Genomic DNA, 16,639 nt, shown 5'->3' on the forward strand with positions numbered 1-16,639 from the left:
TTAAAGGGGAACTTTAGTTCCCCGCTAAATTCCATTTTTTGAGATTGAAAAGCCCCAAAACAAAGGGGTGGTTCCTTTAATCGATTTAAGGCCCCGTTTCAAATTTCTTTTTAAAAACCCGCGCCCGGAGGGCGGGTTAGGCCCGGGTTTTTTGGGGGGGGGGGTTTTTTTTTTTGGGGTTTTAAAACGATTTTTAGTTTTTTCCAGGAACCTCAGGGGCGTTTTTAAAGGGGCTTGGCAAAATTCCCAATTTTGGGGAAGGGGGGGGGCCCCGTCCCCCTTTTCCGGGTTGGGATCCGGGAGGGTAAAGCGTTTTGGTTTAGGGCGGTTTTTGGGGTTTTTTAAATCCCAAATTTTTGTTTTTTAATTAAACGGGGAAAATTTTTAAAACCTCAATGATTTTGGGTTTTTTTTCATTTCTTTATCCTTTCCTCTTATTTTTGACGGGGAAATTTGCCCCTTTTTAGAACTTTCCCCGTCCCAAAGAGGGAAGCCCCCCCCCCCCCCCCTTTTTTTAATACCTTTGGCAGGGCTTTGGGGCCCCCAATGGCTTGGGTTTTCCGGCCAATTTTGCTCCCAACCCCATTTCCGGGTTGATTTGTTTTAAACCCATTTCAAATTGTTTCCCAATTGGTTTAACTTTTTTTTCCCCCACCCCAGGATCCCTTTTGGGGAATGTGGGTTTTAAAAAAACCCCCTTTTCCAAAGGGTTTAAACCCCTCCCATGGGAACCAAAGGGGTTAATGAAGGGAAAAGTAAGGGGGTTAAAACCCCGGAGGGTTTCCCCCCCCGAGGGGGAAAATTAGGGTGGGGCCCCTTTGGCGGACCTTTTGGGGTTAAATTTTTGGGGCCCCTAGCCTTTTGGGGTTCGTTTCGACCTTTTAAATAAAAGGGGGAATTCATTAAATTTTGTTTAAGGGTTTTTTGAAATTTTCGGGTAAACCCCTTTCGTAAGTTCACGATTTTGGGCCCTTTTAAACGTTTTTTAAAACCAATTCAAATTTCCCCCCCCCGGGTTGGGCCTTTTCCCCCAAAGGAAACTGTCCGGGGAACCCCCCGGTGCTCTCCCCCGGTTTCCAAAAAGGGGGAAAACCCCCCCCCTTTTTTCGGGAAAGGTCTGGGCCTTTTTTTTTCCCGACTTTTCCCCCCCCAAACATTGCCTTTTTTCCCACCTTTTTCCTGGGCCCCTTTGGTTTCCCAAATTTTCCTACCCCGGGGTTTAAAAAATAAAAATTTTAAAAAAGGGGAAAAATCCCGGGCCCCCCCTTAAAGGGACCCTCTGGTTCCGGGTTTAAAAATTTTGTGGGGGATACAAGTCGCCGGGTTCGGAAGGGGAAATAAAGTCAAAATTAAAACGAAGGTCCTTTACAAAACCACCAAGAGCACAAAACCAAAAACACTTTGGAAACCCCCCCAGGCTTCCCCCCCATAAGTGCAGCCCCAAACATTGTGGGCTAGGGGGCAACCCGGTTGCGTGACCAGGTTTAAAAACAAAAAACCTAAATTTATTTGAAATTTTTTGCCTTTAAAGGGGGGTTTGGGGTGGGGTTTCCGGAAATGGGAAATTTGCGGGCCCCTTTCGTGCCCCTAACCGGGTTTGGGCACCCCCTTTTGGGGGGGGGGGGGGTTGGGTGGGGGGGGGGTTTCCCCGAACCAGCCTTTTTGGGAGGGTTTTTTTAAAAGGAAGGGCGGCGAACCCGGGGGGCGCCGGGTTGGGGGAGGGAAAACCTTTAAAAGGGACAAACAAAATAAACCGGGGGGAAAAAAAACGGAAAGGACCAAAAACCCCAAAAGGGTTTCCCAAAAAGTGGTAAAAAATTTGGGGTCCCCCACCGTGGGCCAAGGGCCAAATTTGGCCTTTTTTGAAAATTTAAATTTTTTTTCAATTTGGTTTCTTGCCCTGCCAACGATTTAAAAAAAACGGGGAAAAACTGGGGAAAAAGTAAACGGGGGGAAGGGGTTTCAGAATTTTGCATTTTGTCACTTTTTAGAATTGGGGAGGGTTCCCAGGGGGGGAAGGGGGCCAACCCAATAATTTTCATAGCCTAACAAAAAAGCCCAAATTTGAAAAGGGAAATCCCTTGCCCTTGTAAAAAGTGGGGAAAAATTGAAAGGGTAAAAACAATTTTAATTGGGAAAGGGCCCCAAACCCAAAAGGGGTGGGTTTTTGAAAAGGAAATGCGGGGTTTTCCCAAAAAATGGAAATGCGGGGTCCCGAAAACCGTTACTGGAAATTGAATTTTTAAAAGTTTCCCGATCCCCTCCAAAATATCTTTCCCCAAAATTCACCCCCTTTTGGGGTCTTGCAAATAAAAAAGGGGCCCTTTTAAATTTTAAAATACTTCCCCAAAATTTTCAAAAAGGTCTGAAAAATTTGGGGGTTTATGGGGGCTTTTGGGGACTCTTTTTTAATAAATTTAAAATTTCCAAATGTTTTAAAACCCACAACAACCCTTCTTTCACCCTGTTTACCCCGGGGGCTCTGCCTCAACTCCTTCCCTTTGACCTTTTAAAAATCCTTTCCCAAAGGGGAAAAATTTTTTTCCCCCTTTTTCTTTTTTTTCCCAAATTCAACGTTTATTAAGACAGCATGCAGATGCTAATTTATCTTCTGGCTGCCTTTGCGTCCAGTGATGACATTTGTCAGTTCAAAAGCAATTTATAGTTACGACTAAAAGTGCAGGATAACCTGTCAATATTGTTATGATTGCGAATTATTATTATTAAGAATTAGTTGCAGTGCACATTAAAGTAATTGACTGCAGTTCACATTAAAGGAATTTCTCGCCGGTAAGAATGAAATTGGCTTATGGGTTGAGTGGGCACCGATGTCAGTCAGAGATTCAGGCGAAATCAGATATATTGTATAGGGCTTCCGCGCTAACGAGCTTCTTTCAGAATTGGGAGAAGGAGATCCTTCAGAAAGGGAGGACTCCTGCGGAATCCGTGCCAGGGTGGCCGCAGATGAAGCTGGGTTGTGCGAATGGATGTCCTACGCAGGAGTGAAACTGACTGTCAACTGGTGCCCTCCAACTGAATGACAAAAGGCGAGTATGATGACCATTTACACAGATCGCCATAATGTTGACGACCATGTCAACTTGTGCAAATTGTAGAAGGCTGTCCTCCACCCATACAATTTCGCGACATGCAAATGTCCACCAAAAACACATTTTTGCAGAGATGATTTGCTTGGGTGCCAGAAAAGGAGTAACAGCAGGAGAAGCTGTGCTCAATGTACAAAATGTTCGTGGTACACGCTACATGAATTGGTTCTCATGCAGGTGTTGAAAGACATGCCAAAATTTGGCCTCCAAAATTTTGGACCAATGATTGACAAACAGTTTTATGCAAATTCATGATCTGTGCAATGTCAAAGACGGATCGTGTTCCGCGCAAACACGTTCCTAATTGGCAAATTGAGACTTTTCATGTTTCAACAGGGGGGAGTAACAATAGCTTAGATAATATTGCCAAAATTTTCACTTTTGGTAGTGAGTGATGTTGGCTGCTACGTCATTCCCCAAGGAAGTGGTGCCCTCCAGAAATGCAGACTCACTGACCAATAGCATGTACTAACCAACTAACACCTAATAATAACAATGTCTGCCATTTCTGTGAGAGAATGCATTGCAAAGCCTCAACGATGAAACAGATTTTGATAGGGAAAAAGAAACGCCAAGAAAGTGTGATGTGCAGAATGAAACCATCCTTTCGACATGTGACCTCGCACAAGTTTTCTTTTTTATTCTCCACAAGACGGAGCTGCGGTCTGAAGAAGATGACGTGGGCCACGCCAAAGTGGCATGGATCGGTTGCGGAGCTGCTAGCCGTCTTAGCAGCTACAAGCTTTGTCTGGACTCGTAAGGACACCACACCGTTCATCAAGAAGATTCCCGATGCACATCACTGGAGCCGACAGATCACACACCTTTTCCCATTAGCTCATCCGTACCACACCCTGGGGCCTGCTTGCGACAAATGCTACAAACAATTTTGTTCCTTCTCGTCATCCTGGTGATCACCATCCAGGATGCCATGAAGATTTGACTATTGTAGCTAGCGAATGACATGATTTTGATTTGAGAATGTTTCCATTGTGATTTTCTTTTTTTTTCCTTCTTTCTGTTCACATCCACCAATGTTAAATATGTTCGTCAGGGGGGAGATGTTGGGGTAATTCGCCATACAAACATCTCTAAACATCGCTCTGTAATCTTTGTTTACATTTTTAACTTCCTCAGACGTCATATCTTGCCTTCCTTTACATGATGTCGCATTTTCATTACGTCACATCCTGTCGCGTCATACATGCGCCATATAAATACTCCTGCAGCCTGTTTGTTCTCTCTCTCTCTCCATGCTCCCTCCGGGGCCGACACCGCGATTGCCCGCGCTCTCCCAAATTAAATAAACTTTCTGTTCAAGACCTGGCTCCCTGATGATTTAACCATCGATCTCCATCAACACCCGTCGAAGCAATGAACCAAGGGCGAACGATAAAAAGAATCCAACAAAAATGGTGACTGGTAGATAAAACATGTTCTCTCTGGGAACATCTCGTCTACCAGAATCAGATGTTCCAAACCAAAATAACATTGCAGGAGTGCAAAAAAGATAATTTACAGCGGATGTGTGAGAAGGTTGTTGCCAGCACTAGACATGTTACTCGAGAAGGCTATTGCTAGCACGAGGCAAGTTACTCGCAAGCAGAGGAAAAATCTCAGGGGTGATGAAGTGAAAATACACAAGGACTGATCACCCTTGTGTCTGTGTGTCTGTGTGTCTGTGTGTCGGTGCCTGTGTGCGCTTGTGTGAGGTTGACTGTCTGAGAGTGAAGCGCCAGCTCTTTTCGGCCGTGAGTGCGTCTGAGTGTGATTGGAATTGCGATAATGTGTCGTAATTCATGTAATATACAGTGGGATTCAAACAGCAGACTTTTGTGGATGCAATATGCAAGTTCTCCTCACCCAATCGGGGGTTGAAGATGGAGGAACCACAGATGTAAATTTGAATTGCTGTCCTACTGAACGAACCCAGTTATAGAGTCCGCCCTATGCGTTGAAGAACTGGACCAAATTCATATAAGCAATAAAAGGGGGGGGGAAGGTAGCGCGATGCGCGTTTCGAGCCATAGCTCTCAGGCAGTATTTAGGGGCGCCCCGAATGTATAAAAGTTTGTTTCTGATGGACGAAGTGTTGGAATGTGGTCAGTCCTCCTCGGACATTCAAAATCAAACTGCCTTCGATCTGAGGTGCCGAAATAACGTTGATTAAAAGAGGCGAATAACCTTATTTTGGAAGAGATGCTGGCTGAATTAAAACGTTATTAAAATATAACGATTTAGTATATTATGGCCGTATGGTTGTAAGCAAGAGAAGTGCCGGAAGGCAAGAAAATTGCCAAAATTAGTTTGACACGGACCACATTTTCGTACAGAGGGAAATGCGGATTGGGTCCGGAAAAGTCCCAAAGATTGAGGGTTCAATTTGTTGGGAAAAAAAAAAACATCGGTCGATATGAACCAGGGATGTCAAACATACGGCGCACGGGCCAGAATCGGCCCCCAAGTAGGTTGGATCAGGCTCGTGGGATAATTTAGAAGTGGAAAAAAATGCACGAACGACATAGATTTTATTAAATTGAATCAAAGTGAAGGTAAAAAATTCTGTTTGGTAATCATAGATTCATTTTCTAAATGGATTGAACTATTTCCAACAAAACATCCAGATGCACTTACCGTAGCAAAAGCGTTATGTAAAGACATTATTCCAAGATATGGTATTCCAGAAAAAATATACAGTGATAGTGGTTCACACTTTGTTAACCAGATAATAGACAACATAGGCAGAGCATTTCATATTGATTTAAAACGACATTGTGGTTATCACCCACAGAGTGCAGGATGAGTAGAAAGAATGAATGTAACAATAAAGAAACAGATTAAAGAAATGCATGGAAGAAACAAGCAGACAATGGACTCAATGCCTAGACTTGGTTAAATTACACATTAACATAACTAGTATTAACGGGTTAACACCTTATGAAATTATGTTTGGGCGACCATACCAATTACCATATTTTAAAAATGAATGGGAAACAAATTAAGATAGTAATTTAGTAGATTACATGAGAAATATGTTGCAAAATATCAAATTAGACAAACCAAATAAAGATGAGCAAACATTATCCATTTCTCCACAAAAGGACCAACTGGTAGAACCAGGAGATTGGGTGCTGATTAAAAGCATCAAGAAGAAGCATTGGTACTCACCGAAGTGGGAAGGTCCTTGCCAAGTACTGTTGACTACACCGACAGCCTTAAAAATAGCAGAACGAAACACTTGGATTCATTTAATTCATTGCAAAAAGATTTTAAAATATGATTAAATTAACTGCTTCTATCACGATTTTCAGTGTAGGAGTTCTTATGTGCGTCATTACCGTAGCATTGTGGTACTTATTGTAATAGAGATAAAAGACAATAAATAAAAGGGCTTGTTGGAAGGGTTCTCGGATTTCCTACCGTCTTGCAAGGTAAAGTCCGACTACAAAGGGGGCTGCACTTTTAGTGTGTAGTCATCTCAAACCAGGTGAAGATTGTCCACAGCCTTGTGAGACTTTAGAGGGAACCAGGGGATACCTGAAAACATGGCTCAAGTTAAAATGAAATCAGGAGTAACGATAATATTAATAACAGCAATTGGACTAATTATCACAGGTTTACTACTTCATGAACAGGTACAGTTACAACAACCTGACAAACGGTACTCTGATTTGAACATAAAACAAAACATCAGAGATCCCGCCTGTGGCCAACACCAACATTTTAGTCTACCAGAGTATGCATTCCACAAAATAAAACCACAGTAAACACCCTAACAGTTACTCAATTACGATACAGGGGAGTATACGCCACACCAGATAGGAGTCTTTGGTACATGATTAACGATAGAGAAGGGGGTTGGGAAACACTAGTGGCAGATCCTCAGGGTTATGATTGGTCATCATATACTACAATCAGATATGCTAAACATCAAAGGCCACTCATGTCACTTTTAGAGGAAATCTCAAATCTAGTGGACAAATGCTTTTCAGTTACCAAATCAATTTGAGATATGTAAGTGTGCGGCGCACACAACAACCACTGATGACAATGCAGCGAAAAAATGCAACTTCTAAAGTTGACATTTTGCAGATTGAATTCTATCTAAATTGGGGCGACAAATTCCAATCAATAAACAAGGAATAATTGCAGAATTGGGCGACTAAATTGCAAGGGGGATTTCTGTCAGGGCTGACAGTAGACCCGTTTTGCCCAAAATCATTTTAAATCATGGATTATCTCAAGCGTTGGCAAGAGGGAATGGTGTCTCTGGTTCAGAAACATTATACACCTATGATCTCGGCGCCCCAGTTTTAAATAGAAAAATAAGACACTTTTGCCCATGAGTTTTCAACAATGGATGTTATATTCATTTTACCTCGTTATAGTGTTCCTGGGTTGATGTTGCTAAACTGAATTTTTTAGTTTATCTGAGTTTCGCTTCACAATGCTGGAATGGTTCAAATGGTGCACAAATTTGGATTACTGTGTGTGTAAAAAAAAAAAAAAAACTACTGTCTTGTATTTGGGTTGAGGATGTTTTCAAACTGTCATCTTTGGTGTTTTATTGTGATTAGGATGTTTTCGTGTACGGTCTGGCACGATATTGATGTATATTCACCATAAGTTCCATCCATCATCTTTCCTCTATATCCTCCCTGATCCTCTTTCATCTAGAACTGCTTCATGTCATCACAAAGAGGGTACAGCAAGTCCTGAAGAATTAATGTCTCTCTGTGTCTTTGTTTTGTCATATTGTCTCTATGCTGTCATATTATTTGTTATTTGAGTTTTTTTTTACCGGGAAGCCAGCTTGCTTCTTTTTCGACTTCAAGACGGCGCCCTGAGAGTGGCTGCAAATGGTGCAATCCTGGGCACATCACGGTGAAGGAAAAACTTTGCACTCGGGACATCGAGCTGCTAGCCGTTAGCCTCCGTCCGCATTACCTGCCACGGGAATTCTCACACGTCATAGCCGTGACGACGTACATTCCCCCTACGGCAAATGGCGGCGCTGCCTCCGATGCCCTCACATCAGTTGTAAACAAGCTGCAAACCCAGTCCCCCAACGCCTTGTTTATCATCTCAGGGGACTTCAATCACATTTCCCTGAAATTCTCCCTCCCAACATTCACACAGTATGTAACTTGTGCCACCAGAGACAATAACATATTGGACCTATTTTATTCAAACGCCAAGGATGCATACAAACCCCCCCCCCCCCCCCTCTCGGAAGAGCAGACCACAATATGGTTTATCTCCAGCCTGTGTACAAACCCCTTGTGCAGAGGCAACCAGCTGTGACCCGCACGATCAAAAGATGGTCCACAGAAGCTGAAGAAGCTCTGCGGGACTGTTTTGATTCAACCAGGTGGGAGCTCTTTACTGAGATTCATGGGGAAGACATTGACTCACTCACCAACACCATCACAGACTACATTAACTTTTGTGAACAAAACACCGTACCCACCAGGACTGTGCGGTGTTTTGCCAACAACAAACCATGGATTAATCCCGACATAAAAGTCCTCCTGAAGGAGAAGAAAAGGGCTTTTGTGTCGGGCAACAGAGAGGAACTGAAGGCCGTGCAGATCCAACTGAGGAGGAAGATCAGAGAGGGGAAGAAGGCCTACAGGATGAAAATGGAGGAGCAGCTGCAAGCCAGCAATGTCGCTGGTGTCTGGAAGGGCCTGAAAAACATCTCAGGCCACAAAAGCCCAGTGACATTGAACGAAAAAGACAAGGACTGGGCAGATGAACTCAACCGCTTTTTCAATCGGTTTGACAAGACGCCAGCCGCCCCCGGCCCACCGTCAACTTCACCTGTAGCTGCACCTGCACCAACTCTCACTGTGGCCTTACCCTCCCTGCCCCCTCTCACGACCAGCTTTCCACAACCAACATCTGCCCTCCCAACCGTTGCCACACCCTCAGCCGCCACTCTGCCTCCTGGTTCCTGCCTGTCTGTCACAACTGCGCAGGTGAGGAACCAACTGAGGAGGATGCAGGTGAGGAAGGCAGCAGGTCCGGATGACATCAGTTCCCGACTCCTCAAGACCTGCTCCGACCAGCTGTGTGACATTGTCCAGCACTTGTTCAACCTGAGCCTGAAGCTGGGCAGAGTTCCACAGCTGTGGAAAACGTCATGCCTGGTCCCAGTGCCCAAGATTGCCAACCCCAAAGAGCTCAACAGCTACAGACCGGTGGCGCTGACGTCTCACCTGATTAAGACGCTGGAGAGACTCGTCCTCGCCCACCTGCGACCGCTGGCAAGCTCATCGCTGGACCCGCTGCAGTTTGCCTACCAGCCCAGCATCGGTGTGGAGGATGCCATCATCTACCTCCTCCATACGGCGTTGCTCCACCTGGAGAATGCTGGGAGCACGGTGAGGATCACATTCTTCGATTTCTCCAGTGCCTTCAACACCATCCAGCCAAGTCTACTGGGGGACAAGCTGCAGCATGCCGGAGTCGACCATCACTTCACATCCTGGATTACAGATTACCTCACAAACAGGCCACAGTACGTGAGAGTAAAGAACTGTGAGTCAGGCAGGCTTCTCTGCAGCACCGGAGCGCCGCAGGGAACAGTCCTGGCTCCATTCCTCTTCACCCTCTACACCTCGGACTTCAACTGCAACACCCCAACCTGCCACCTTCAGAAGTTCTCTGACGACTCAGCTATTGTCGGTCTCATTACAGCCTATCTCAGCTGTCTTCGGGCAGGAGGCGGGGGAATCCCTGAATGGTTGCCAGCCAATCGCAGTCACCATAAGTTAGGCTGTTTATTTCTGTTGTTTTTTTAGTGTTAATCAAGTTTTGATGTGATGTGTCATGTGCAAGTTTATTTCTGATATTATTGGCAGATAAGGATTTTATTTTGGTATTATTTTTATTTTTAAAGGGGGGGGCTGCTGGAGCCTATCTCAGCTGTCTTCGGGCAGGAGGCGGGGGAATCCCTGAATGGTTGCCAGCCAATCGCAGTCACCATAAGTTAGTTATCATGTAATAAGAGTTAGAATGATATAGAAAATAATTGAGAGGTTTCCGATGACTATGCTTCCGTTCACAGCAGAGGATACACATGCGCTATCGTCGATGACGGAGAAAGGGCTTCTCCTTTAACGACATGGCACTTCCCTGTGAGTGAGATTCCACCAACATTGGTGCATTTGGAGTTCCTCGTGGCGTACCAGATGAGTATGAATTGGTTAACCAGATTGCTGCACGTGAGGGATCAATTTTTATTTGGAATCAAATAGAAATGAATGACACGTGTTGACGGGCTCCGCTATCTCCACTACAGTGTCCACAAGCATGCAAATTATACTGAAGGAGCCTATTGGGCTATTGGAAGCAAAACGAGTGACAGTCACATCTCTGATGGCGTTCTGGGACTGCTTGGCGGTCGATGTGCTCTTGGTTGAGGCCAATGGAGCGTGTGCGATGTTTGGTGAACAGTGCTGTTCAACCTCGCCCGGAGGGCTCCGCACACTGAACTGGATGGATCATTCCAGCGTGAACCCGCCCTTGTCATCAGAATTGTGGAGGAAGACCTTTGTCACGTACAAATTTAGTGTCTGTCTTAATTTCGCTTACAATTTATTTTTCAGCTCTCTTGACATTGTGTGGAGGTTGCTGCATTCCCTGTATCCAAGTTCTGCTTGTCCAATTTATTACTACGGCTGTTGCGCCCACGACGTTTAATGTGTACCCCCTGCTGTTACGAAGGAAACATGATTCAGATTTAGTAAACAGCTCATCTCACTGACTCATGGTTTCACTTCAATACCAAAATGTCGCTGATAATTTTGAACAATGTTTTCCTGATTTTAATTTTAATCTGGTGATAACATCCTTCGTTCAAGACCCTGAGTGTAACTATGTTTGTCAAGCAGCGTTGGTTTATGTTGTAGCATTTCACCTCCTCCATACAGCCTTGGTCATGCTGGACTCCTTCTATTCCTTGTGTGATGAGAACCACCTAACCCCTTGACCACCAGCACCTGCACAAATATAACTCCCAAAAAACTTCATTCTGCTCGCTCATCCATTCATTGAAAACAAAACAGTATATCCACTGAGCAAATCACTACTTTAATGTTCATTCTACACAATGTTTAAAATGGCTAACTAAATGTACTTATGACTTCCAGTACATCTGGTTAATTCTTTCATGTGATTTTACTTGCATCATGAATGTTCAGTCAATTTACGTTTCCACGTTTTCCCACCGAAAGGGATCCCAGAGAGACCACACTGTTACAACTCAACTGACTCTCGTTATTTATTGTTGATTGAAGTTTGAATACATTGGTTCTTTTTGTTTGGTATCTCGTTATTTATTGTTGATTGAAGTTTGAAGTTTGAATACATTGGTTCTTTTTGTTTGGTAGACGAGCAGTGAAGTAGGTCATAAACCTACAAATAGAAACACAGGATATTAATGCAACTCATTCACAATCATTTCTTGTCATATTTTTTTCCATGAGGAATTGTCACTTTGATCCAGGTGCCACAGTTTCTGCCCCCACCACCTCTGTCTCCCCGGAAGCCACCTCTGCCCCCTCCTTCTTTGCCATGTCGCCTGTCTCGCCTGTCATTCCGAAAGTTCCTTCCATAGGGTGTGAATCTGCTTTGACTGCTGTCAAAAAGGCCGAGACAGAGAAGTCGCCGAACCCAGTGACATGCTGGTGGAATGGAAGGAGTTGATTCCTGCCTCTAAGGCAGCGGACCTAAGAATAAGCTACCGAACGCTGAGTAAGAGGCTCCTGGCTTTGTCAGACAAGCTGGAAGAAGAGGAAAAGGAGGATCCAAGTGGTGCAACCCTGGCCCCCAACTTCGGAGCGGGAATGTCCAGCACAGACACCCTTTCTCTCCCAGATGAGACCGTGGAACCAAAGCCTGAACCTAACACCAAGAAAGCGCTAACCTCCAACCCTGGAATGGTAATTTCCAACACAACCACCCAGCCTTTCTCACCACAAATCAGCCCAGAACTGTGCAGCAAGGCCCATTTGATTTCATGCCTCAAATCAGCCTTGAAAGGGCGCGGCTACCCACTTTCTCCGGCGATATGAGGGACTACTACAGGTGGAAGGCCGAATGGGCGGAACTGCAACTACTAGGCAACCCACAGGGAGCAGAAGCTGTGAGAAAGTTTCACCTACTAAGCAGCCTGCATGAGAAGGTAAAAAAACTTTTTCTCTCCAGCTGTGGTTCCGCAGATGACGTGTTCAGACTGCTGGATAACAAGTATGGGAACAAGCAGAAGATTGTCTGGCTAATCACCAATGAAGTCCAGGCTCTTCCCTCTCTTAAAGGCAACAACCCCAGGAAAACTATTGAACTGATTCAGGCCATGGAAAGAGCGCTTTGCAGCCTTCAGATCCTTGGAGAAGAGGATGCCGTAAAGAATCGGGTGGTCTGCCAGTCTCTGGAGAGCAAGCTTCCCAGCACACTGAAAAAGGAGTGGATTGTGCACAAAACTAACCCTGCTAACGGATTCTCTCTTTCAAACCACCTTGACTGCCTCCTGGACTTCTTCAAGAAACAGGAAGCGATCCTGGAAGAATTGGACCAATTAGAGTCCACCTCCATAGAAAAAGACGCAGTGGAGAAAGGTTCACCGGTCGTGAAAGTGAAGAAAGCCTCCACTAAATCTGCTGCAGGTCAAAAGGACGGTCCAACGAGCTGCACTGTGTGTGGCGACAACGCAAATGCTGGCAAGCTATTTGTGTGCAAAACCTTCAAGGAACAAGACCTTGCTGGAAAAAAAGGCTCATCTGAAGAAGATTGGATCATTCTTCAAATGCTTGCGGCCTCACACCATGGATGGAAAAGGTTGTACCTCCAAATTCCACTGCACAAAACCAGTCTGTCGGGAAGCAGGGGTTTCGAACCACAACTATCTCCTCTGTCCCAAGCCACCATCACCAAAAAGAGACGAGTGTGAGAATCACAGCAGCAAACAAGCTGGAGAAAAGAGTATTGGCTTGACTATGAGGCAGGAGGAGTTTCTGGCGGAACTCACACCAGAACAAAGAGAAAAGTGGAAGAAGGTATTCTCGAACAAAGTCTCATCAACTGTATGCACCAATGCTGGAGATGGACTGAAGGAATACAGTTGTGACAAAGAGATATTCCCTCCGCCTGAGGGTGAAAACCCCCAAGGGAAAAGTGGATGAACATAAGATTCTCTGCTATGGCCTACATAACATTGCTGAGGTGAACCAGCCTGTCTCACCCAGGCAATTGCAAAAATTCTTCCCTGACGTTGCCGCTGATGAACTAGAACGGACAAAACGTCTGTGTAAGCTCTCAGTCGTACAGGAGTGGTCCATCGATGAGAAGGTTTCTTCAGCTATCATCTGTACAAATTTGAAGGTTTCGGACGTTTCGCCTCCTATCCAAGAGGCTTCGTCAGCGAACTAAAGTATGACTGGTGGTATCGGCCCTATTTATATATCCCTAAAGTCCAGCCATGGCGGCTCCGGACACAGCTATGATAGGTCCCTACTCTCAGGTTGGGGGGACCAGAGGAACACTCACTGTGGCCCCACTGATTGTTCCTACATTCCTGACTAACGACTGGCCCATTTCTTGGCCCTAAAGACTTCTGTTTTTAGCGCTCTGTCCTCTTTTATAATTACTTTACAATCCAAGAAGGCTAGTTGGTTTTCTTTAATGTCCTCACGAGTAAATTTAATGTTGATGACCATGGGAAGCTTGTCTTGGACGAGGACACTGTGGAGATTGGGCATGTTAGGTAACCCAACATGGGAGTTTCTTGTGCGGGAGGAAGGTTTGTTGGCCTGGATGTTCGAGGGTCAGCGTTTTGGGGCTGTGGTTTTAGAGGAGGATAATGTCGACTTGATCGACTATCAAATGTCCATTCTTGCTTGTTGTGGTGCATCTGATCTCCTAATTGGTTGATCTGTTCAATCAACATCCCCTCTCTATGTTGAGAATATTGCATGAAATTTCTGATTTCTTTCACGAATTTCTCATCAAATTGAGCTCTGCTTTTACTCACTGTCTGAGTCTTAGGTTTCACCACTGGTTCCATCTCACTCTGCTCAGTTCCATCATTGAGTTGGCAACTGTCAGACACCTCATGGAAAAAAAGAACGGCATCTTCTTGGGGAAACTCAAGCTTCTGGTTTCCTTGATCCCCTTCAGAACTCTTCAGTCCAGTTTGGTTGGCCCGTGCTACATGACTTCTTCCTCGTCCCACCTTCTTCATCTCTGCTTCCTCCTAACTTTTCCACTTCAGCAAGGCGTAACGATCCCACCTTCTTCATGCAGGGTGAAACAATCCCACCACTGCCACCAATTGTTGTGCGGCGAGACAGCAAGCAGGTGGAAAGATGATAAAAGTTCACTCAGCCAGATGCAGGAAGGGTATTGTGAGTTTTCTTTATTTGAAGTCTCAATGGATATCAGTTTTCGGCTGACCACAGGTAACACTGCTCTCCAGGCTGTCCTTTCTCCATCTTCTTCCTCCTCGAAGTGACTGGCATTGTCTGGTTTTAAAGGTGCTTCACCTGAGCTTCTGGCCAATCAGGTCCCAGCGGCAATTGGCCATTCCCAGGTGGTTGCAATCACCTTCTCAGTCAATTAGTGGTCGCCCAACTGTACTGTTTTGGATGGGGAGAAATGCGCACCTTTCTCCCATCCAAAATCCAGAAAACACACAATTATTTAACATTTCTTTTGGCATCATGACATCATTCACACCCTCTCCTCAGAGTTCAGACATTCTTGTCAAATAATCAGCAATAACATTTGTTGTCAGGACAGAGACTGTCATATGTGACAGGTCCTATTCTCCTAGTCACAGCGTATGGGCCCTGCCACTTTGCCAGTAGCTTACGTGGTCCCGTATGCAACAATATTAACACCTTCTGTCCAGGGTGCCAATCTCTCCCTGATAAATTATTGCTGTTATTGTCGCTGGAGATCCTCTTCCAGCTTCTGACTCAACTCACTCTCGTTATTTATTGTTGATTGAGTTTTGAATACATTGGTTCTTTTTGTTTGGTAGACGAGCAGTGAAGTAGGTCATAAACCTACAAATAGAAACACAGGATATGAATGCAACTCATTGAACCAGGTGCCACAGTTTCTGAAAATGTGGAAAAAAGGAGTCCAAAATGGCGCCCGAGTAGGCAGCCTCAGCAAGTGCTCTCATGAGCCTTGCTTTTTTTGGTTGTTTTTGTCTTGTTTTGTGTTTTCTTTTGTCACTTTGTGTTGTTGTGCATCGTGTGGAAAGGATAGAGATTGTTTTTCAGCATTTTTTACCACGACATTCATCAAGGAGGACACTGTGCTGAGCGGTTGCGCCTTTTCGGCAGCATGAATATGCCAGTACTGTTTTTGAATGGGAGGAATGTCGGAGCCATTCGACTGCCATCGCTGGACACCAAAGGGGCCATTGTGCTTTTTTTGCGCCTGTAATGGGCAGCATCTTCACAGCCCCGCTTTGTTTAGCGGAAAGGTCAGTGCTGTTGGACAGTCTGCGGCTGGATGGATGCATGGCTTGAGGAACCCGCGATAAGAAGAAAGGAGCGTCAGCGCAGAGCGCCGATGCGTATGTGGAACTGTTGCGGCTTGGAATTGAACCAGATTTATGTGCAACAGGAGATGTGAGACAATCTCTTTTCCTCAATGGATGCTACAGCTGCGTGTTTGCTTTCAACATTTAGCTTGTAGTCGACGTGCACATTCCACCATGATGTCCCTGATCCACTGGTGGAAAGACGCTTTGATCCTCTCCTCTTTCATCTAGAACTGCTTCATGTCATCACAAAGAGGGTACAGCAAGTCCTGAAGAATGAATGTCTCTCTGTGTTTTTGTTTTTTCATATTATCTCTATGCTGTCATATTATTTGTTATTTAGTTTTTTTGTTCTTTTGACTTCAAGACGGCGCCGCGAGAGTGGCTGCCTTTCCAGCAGCTCATGTATTTCGTTTTTCCACTTTCATTCCTTTCATCACTTTGCTGCTGTGAAATGTAAATTTCTCCACTGTGAGACTAATAAAGGCATATCCAATCCAATATGTAAATTGACCGAACAGTCATAAACCGCCGCTCACTGCACTGGACTGGTGCAGCAGCAGCGTGCTCACCTGTAAAGCACAGCCAACCCAGACCTGGCCGACCTAACACTCCAGTGACTGACTGGAGCCGACCTGGAACTGCTGGTTAAGCTTAACCCCAAGCTACCAACTGTGCCACTTGGTTCAGACAGCATTGAACTCCACAGCCACACCAAATCACCTGCTGATCGGATTAACCATTTCAAGTCTGTACTGAATGTAAAGCAAAGTTTAACATGTGAATTCCTTTTTACACAACACCCAGCGATCCAGAAGGCTTTGCGGGTGATGCGGGTGTTGTAAATGTCCTGAAGGGGGGAGAGAAACACCGATTATCTTCTCAGCTGTTCTCACGATGCACTGCAGGGTCTTACGGCAGGAGACGATGCAGGCGCCGTACTCCAAGGTGAGTCAGTTGGTCATGATGCTCT

At 45.1% G+C, this 16,639-nt stretch overlaps 1 long non-coding RNA gene across 1 annotated transcript; it reads right to left on the reverse strand.

The window, feature by feature from the left end:
* Positions 1-6,274: 6,274 nt before the first annotated feature.
* LOC148894547 (uncharacterized) lies at positions 6,275-11,135 on the reverse strand. The gene is made up of 3 exons (XR_016115848.1): positions 11,032-11,135; positions 6,528-6,644; positions 6,275-6,321 (listed from the first exon to the last, which is right to left on the reverse strand). It is a non-coding gene; the product is annotated as an uncharacterized LOC148894547 (long non-coding RNA).
* Positions 11,136-16,639: the final 5,504 nt, after the last annotated feature.

This window comes from Hippocampus bargibanti, linkage group LG08, assembly GCF_051943395.1.
Source record: "Hippocampus bargibanti isolate YZ-2025 linkage group LG08, ASM5194339v1, whole genome shotgun sequence".
NCBI lineage: Eukaryota > Metazoa > Chordata > Actinopteri > Syngnathiformes > Syngnathidae > Hippocampus > Hippocampus bargibanti.